The sequence below is a fragment of the Arvicanthis niloticus genome, chromosome 12 (genome assembly GCF_011762505.2).
Source record: "Arvicanthis niloticus isolate mArvNil1 chromosome 12, mArvNil1.pat.X, whole genome shotgun sequence".
Classification (NCBI taxonomy): Eukaryota; Metazoa; Chordata; class Mammalia; order Rodentia; family Muridae; genus Arvicanthis; species Arvicanthis niloticus.
In genome coordinates this window covers 66,489,413-66,496,547 of record NC_047669.1, presented here as the reverse complement: position 1 = coordinate 66,496,547, position 7,135 = coordinate 66,489,413, and the positions used below count along the sequence as shown (strand labels likewise).

The following is a 7,135-nucleotide window of genomic DNA, read 5'->3' as shown; positions in this document are numbered from 1 at the left end:
CACAGAGTGGTCTGATCCCTTTCTCTTTCCTCTTTCTTCTTTCTTTTATACCTGTGTGTGTGTGTGTGTGTGTGTGAGAGAGAGAGAGAGAGAGAGAGAGAGAGAGAGAGAGAGAGAGAGAGAGAGAGAAAGAGCAGGGCTTAGATATACCTCAGGAATCTTCCTCAATCACTCACTGATGGCCAATGTTAATGGACAACTTGACAGAATCTAGAATCATCTGGGGGGTATCCATGATCTTTGACCATGTCTGTGTGGGAGATTACCTTGAATGAATTTGGATGAACAACTTGCCTCTGTGGGTAGTACCATTCCCTAGCTGGAATATGGACTGTGTATATGGAGAGAAGGGAATAGAGGGGCAGAATGCATTCATGACAGTTTCTGATTCTGGTTGCATTGTGTCTATGAGCTCACGTCAAGCGCTTATCTCCTTGACTTCCACCCCATAATGAACTATATACCCTTGCATTGTGAGTCAGAATACACCTCCCTTCCCGCCCCCCTTTATTAAGTTGCTTTTGTCATGCACTTTACTACAGCACCGGGAAAAGGAAACTAAAGGAGCTTCCATTTCACTTTCGGAGTCAGGGTATTTTTCTGAACCAGATACTTGCTGATTGGCTAGGCCAGCTGGCAGCTAATCACTAGTGTTGCTGTCTCTGCCTCTCCTCTGCTGATATTATAGATGTGCACCACTGCTCCCATATTTTATGTTTGCGTGTGTAGGTATTTATCTAACTCAGGTCCTCAAGCTTACCTGGCAAACATCGTCACTTACAGCATCTTCCCAGCACCTTTAAAAAAAAAAATGCTCTTCTACAAACCTATATGACCCTGAAGCCGTGTTGGTGTCCAAGGATCATGCTGCCTAAGTGGCTTGCGCTGCCACCTGAGGCCATGTTGGTATCTGTGGTCCAGATTACCTCTGAGGGCCTTTTCTGGTTTCATGGTCGCTTTGCAGCCAGAAGCTGTGTTTGAAGTCTGAGCTGTCTTCAGAAACCACCTGTAGGCCTGTGATCCATGCTCCCAATGATAGTGAAGAGCAAGGAGGCTCCTTTTGCTGTGCTATCTGCGACTGCGGATGTATGGTGGAGAGAGAAGAACATAGAAGGCTTCTGTGATACCTACCTTTCCTGATGCCCATCAAGACAGTCACGGCCTAGACAGAAAGATACTGGAGAGAATTCTTAAGAAGTGTTATGGAGATGCCAAAAGTGTGACTTTCCACAATTGGTGGTCTTGGATGGGGATGTGGGAGGGGAAGGATCCAGCTCTCCTTAAGGGGCAGGCCACTGAGAGTTTGGACATGCTCCATTGAGTACATATATAACACAGGTTGGACTTTTTTTTTTTTTTTTTAGTCTCACTTTAATTCTTAACTTCTTTTTGGGAGGGGAGGTCCCAAAGGTTGGGGAGCAGAAATAGAAGGATTGGGAAGTGGGTATGATGGGACTCAAGGTGGAAATTTTCAGAGAATCAATAAAAAGTTATGTTAAAAATTCTGTCCCCTATTTCACAGAACACAGAGGAAGCAGGCCTCCCAGGAGCTCTAATCCTGGCAGTATCTTAGGTAAGGAGACAGCAACACTCACCCCAAACAGGGAGTAGCTGGGACCCACTAGGACCCAGGAAGTAACTCCTGGACCAGAGCACTGGTTTCTTCCTGTCTGGGCAGGAGCACTGAGCAGATCCTGGTCAGCAGCTCTGCCCCCTATCTCATAGAACCCAGAGGAAGTGGGCCTCCCAGAAGCTCTAACCCAGGCAGTATCTTAGGTAAGAAGACAGCAACACCCAACCCAAACAGGGAGTAACTGGAACTCACAAGATCCTAGGAAGTCACTCCTGGTCCAGAGCACTGGTTTCTATCAGTCTGGGCCTGAGCACTGAGCAGATTTTGGGCCCCAGCTCTAACCCCAAAACTAACACCCACCCCACACAGTTCTGATACAACCAAAATAATAGGAAAGACGGGCTCCAGTCAAAGACAGGGCAGGTAGCACTAAGGAGAGCCAGATGGCGAAAGGCAAGCACAAGAACATAAGCATCAGCAACCCAGGGTACTTGGCATCATTAGAACTTAGTTCTCTCACACAAGAAAGTCCTAAATTCCCCATCTCACTAGGAAAGCAAGATTCAGATTTAAAATCACTTATAATGATGATGATAGAGGACTTTAAGAAAGACATAAATAACACTCTCAAAGAATTTGAGGAGAACACAGGTAAACAGGTACAAGCCCTTAAAGAGGAAACACAAAAATCCCTTAAAGAGTTACAAGAGAACACAAACAGGTGAAGGAATTGAACAAAACTATCCAGGACATAAATATGGAAGTAGAAACAATAAAGAAATCACAAAGGGAGACTACCCTGGAGATACAAAATCTAGGAAAGAAATCAGGAGTCATAGATGCAAACATCACCAACAAAATACAAGAAATAGAAGAGAGAATCTCAGGTGCAGAAGATACCATAGAAAATATTGACACAACTGTCAAAGAAAACACAAAATGCAAAAAGTTCTCAACACAAAACATCCATGAAATCCAGGACAAAATGAGAAGATGCAAACTAAGGATAATAGGTATTGATGAGAGTGAAGATTCCCAACTTAAAGGGCCAATAAATATCTTCAACAAAATTAGAAAAGAAAACTTCCTCAATCTAAAGAAGGAGATGCCCATAAACATACAAGAAGCCTATAGGACGCCAAATAGACTAGACCAGAAAAGAAATACCTCTCATCACATAATAATCAAAACACCAAGTGCAAAAAACAAGGAAAGAATATTAAATGCAGTAAGGGGAAAAGGCCAAGTAACATATAAAGGCAGACCTATCAGAATTACACCAGACTTCTCACCAGATATTATAAAAGCTAGAAGATGCTGGACAGATGTCATACAGACCCTAAGAGAACAAAAATCCCAGTCCAGTCTACTATACCCAGCAAAACTCTCAATTATCATAGATGGAGAAACCATGATATTCCATGACAAAACCAAATTTACACAATATCTTTCCACAAACCCAGCACTACAAAGGAAAATAGTGGAAAAGCTCCAATACAAGGAGGACAATTATACCCTAGAAAGAGCAAGAAAGTATTCCTCTTTCAACAAATCCAAAAGAAGATAGCCACACAAAGATAATTCCACCTCTAATAACAAAAATAACAGGAAGCAACAATCACTCTTTCTTAATATCTCCTAACATCAATGGACTCAATTCCCCAAGTAAAAGACATAGGCTAATTGACTGGATACATAAACAGGACCAAGCATTTTGCTGCATACAGGAAACCTACCTCAGTGACAATGACAGACTCTACTTTAGAGTAAAAGACTGGAAAACAAATTTTCAAGTAAATAGGTCTAAGAAACAAGCTGGAGTAGCCACTCTAAAATCTCCAGCTGGAGAACACAGAGGGAGGGACTCATGGCTCCACCTGTATAGGTAGTTGAGGGTGACCTTGCCAGGCATCAGTAGAAGCAGATGGCTTTGGTGTCTGAAAGTTTGGATTCCTTAGTGTTGGGGAATTTCAAGAGCAGGGAGGCAGGAATGGGAAGATGGTGGGAGCACACCCTCATAGTAATTGGAGGAGGGGAGATAGAGTAAGGGGTTAGGCATCAGTGGAAGTGGAGAGCCTTGGTACCTAAAAGTTTAGATTCTCTTGTGTTGGGGAATTTCAAGAGCAGGGAGATGGGAATGGGAGGATGGTGGAAGCACACCCTCATAGAAACTCCCAGAATTATATGGATTAGACATGACAGAGGCAGGCCACCAGAATACTAGATTCCATAATTCAAACAAAAAATCACCTTGATACTAAAATTTGTTTTGAGAATTGTATATTGCAGAATACACAGCCTCAGTGTATCTACTCATCAAGCAAGCTGGGCAGACTTGCTTGAACTTCTGAGGTCCTGGAATTCCAGCTGGATGCAGTGAAGACAGAGCATCAGAGGCTTATCAGTTTTCTCTTTCCCCTGCCCCTCTTCTAATATCTCAATGCCCATAATCAGCTTGAAGAGGTTAATGAAGAGTCAGCACCCCTATTCCTTGGGCTTGGGGACTGAGGTAGTTAATATTGGGCTGTCTTTCTAGGGAAAAGTAGTGGTTTTGTTGGAACAGAGAGGATTAGATAGGATTTATTGCATATATTTATAATTGTTATTAAGTTGAAGTTATAATTTCTTAAATGGTACAAAATTTACTTTGATTTCAAATTTAAGGTTTTCATTGGTATGAGATTCTTATTGATATAAAAGTGAGATTAATATTGTTACTCTCATAGGCATTGTGACTATATAACACATTTAGGAATACAAGGCTTAGACCCAGCACTTCTTTATCTTTTCTAACTGATTTGAGATGATTAGCTTGTGAGTTAAGGGCCTATAGTAAATTCATGGCTCTGAGTGTATTGCTAGGGTGTTTTCTATATTTTATTTAGAAATAGCTGAGAGGAGTTAACAGACAACAGTCCAGATTGCCTTACATGGATAGTTGGTTTTCAAAATGTCAGAAGTCCACAGAATTGACATTACAAACATTTCTGTATTAATAATGTTCATTTTGATTAGAGACCTGTCTGCTTCTGACAGCTTCCTGTCTTGGATTCTAAGAAGAAATTGAGCATGCTTGGAGTTACTTCAGTTGTGGTGAGACAGCCACTAGGCAAGAATTGCCTCTTTTTATCTACAGACAAATCACTGTCCAGTAAAGGACACACTTGCAAAACAGTTGACTGATTATATCTGCCAAGATAGAATAATCAGCCCTTAATAATTCTGCATCACTAGGTCTGTCAGATGATCCTGGGCCAGAAGGCTGAAGACCGAATGCTCCAATGTTTTGTAGTATAGGGACTGTCCAGGTGTTTAGTGGTCTCTATACATTGTCTAAGTTTTAGAAGCTATGCTTTGTGCTTCATATAATTTCAGTTAACTCAGTCATTCTGGATTTCTGATGGGGTTGAAGACTTATAGTCTCATAGCCAATCCTGGCTATTTACTTTGAGAGAAAAGATTTGAGAGGATGGTTTTCAGCTGATATTCATTCTAAAGCCAAGAAAAAAAAAAGCCAGGTTCAGAACTAAGTCTTTTATTTAGGAGAGATCACAGAGGTTCAGGTTAGTCAACAAAGTGATGGACTGGGTATTAGGTCTATCTTGTACCTTACTGATACAAATTGGTATAGTTATGCTCTAATTGTATTTTAAGAGAAAAGTTTTATTTTAATAGGAAAGGTGATATGTAGGAGGAGCTAAGGTGGGAGGAATACTGAGAGGAAGAGGAGGGGTAAGGAGAGGAGAAGAAGAGGAGGAGCTAGGTGATGAGAGAGAGAGAGAGAGAGAGAGAGAGAGAGAGAGAGAGAGAGAGAGCACAACATGGAGGCGGATGGTCTTATGTCTCTGCCAGTCAAAGATAGTTGATATATCTAGGTTGGGTATTGGTTTACACTTCTGATTGTATGGGCATCTTGTTATTACCAAACTTATAAAGCCTTTGATTAACATTAAAAAATGTATAAAAGCTAAAGAGAGAAGGGGGGATGTGATAGAGGTTTTCTAGAGAGGAGAATTGGGGAAATGGTATGTCATCTGAAATGTAAATAAAATATCCAAGCAAAATAAATAAATAAATAAATAAATAAATAAATAAATAAGAAAAAAATTATCTCGAGCAAAAGTTGGAGCCCAGGTGACCAGAGCGAAGATTGTGGTAAACTTGTGCATGGAAGGACCTGGGCAAGCACCAGTGACTGGGGAGGCAGCTGTCATTTTGTCTACTGGTGACCAGAGTGGTCCAAGTCATAAACTAAGTGCTAGCAAAGAAGAATTGATATTTAATATCATACCCAGAAAAAATAAACAGCTTCCAGAACCAGAACGGAATCTGCTTGAACATGGATCAACATAAATTGGTTTTAAATGCTGCTTTTTGGGGTCTAATAACAAACATTCTATTTTGGCACATCTTGAACGTGACACATACTCTGGTAGCTTCTAGCTTACCAATGGCCATGATCCCATTTTTGACAGTGAACCTGTCCTACAATAGCTTTTTAAGCTTACCTGTGGAGTACAGGTGATTTGAACTGTGAAACCTGTCCCACCACACAGGGTACACTAGTTGGTTTTGTTCTGGGTGATCTGTACCCTATCCTGTTGGTCACACCCATGAATGGGGGGCCTTGCTGCCAAGTGTGAATCAAGCCTTCTACCATCCCTGGGAAACATCTTTAATTATTGGAATACAATTTCTAAGGTTGTCTTTAGAAAAATGTTGTTTCCTACTTTACTTCAGACCATGTTTGCAGCATACCTTGGGTCTAGACACTATAAACTCCTCGTAAAGGCCCTTCAGTTACCTGAACCTGGCTTAGAAATTCATTGATTTGAAGCAAATATGTACAACAAAAGTGAAATGGTTAAAAAAATCTCTCTTATGCGTCTGCTTTTGCATACCTCTTAAGGGCAGTAAGAGACACTATCCACCTTTTAGTCAGTCGATTTGCTAAGGGTTGACTTCTTAGGGAAGGCCAAATGAAGAGGAAAGAGCCAGCCGTCTGAGGATCAGGAAGACTGGAGTGTCTCTGAACAGCACTAAAGTGTTTGTAGGCAATGAACAGGACATCACATGAATGCTGCCTTAGGCATTAGGCGGAGCGGGTGACTTTGGCTCCCTACCTACCCCTCTTCTTCTCTGCCTACCTCTAAAGTCAACCATTGTGCCGATGGACTTTCCCTGAGAGAGCTGACTGACATTTTAGTAACAGTCTCCTGCTTTCCTGGGAACTGCCCGAGTTAAACACAGACTAGATGTGGGTGTGATTTCTGAACCTGGGGCAACACTTAACTGAGGATACTGGGAAACTCTTTCAGAAAAGTCTCAGATTTGTGTCTTTTGAGGAGGTGGGGACTAATTTTTGTGAAATAACTCATTTACTTCTGAGAGACTCTGGCAGGATCAAATCCGCATTTATGATAAGAAGGCCTATGTGTACTTTTCCTCTTTTCCACTCTCTCACTTCCTCCTTCTTGCTTCTTGAGGTCTTAGTCCAAACAACCGTCTGAGCACATGTCCCATTTCATGCTCTGTTGTCAGGACAACAGGGCCATGCAAGCC

At 41.5% G+C, this 7,135-nt stretch overlaps 1 pseudogene; it reads left to right on the top strand.

The window, feature by feature from the left end:
- The first annotated feature begins 6,023 nt into the window (after window positions 1-6,023).
- On the top strand, window positions 6,024-6,403 carry LOC117717645 (transmembrane protein 126A pseudogene; annotated as a pseudogene).
- The last annotated feature ends 732 nt before the right edge of the window (window positions 6,404-7,135 follow it).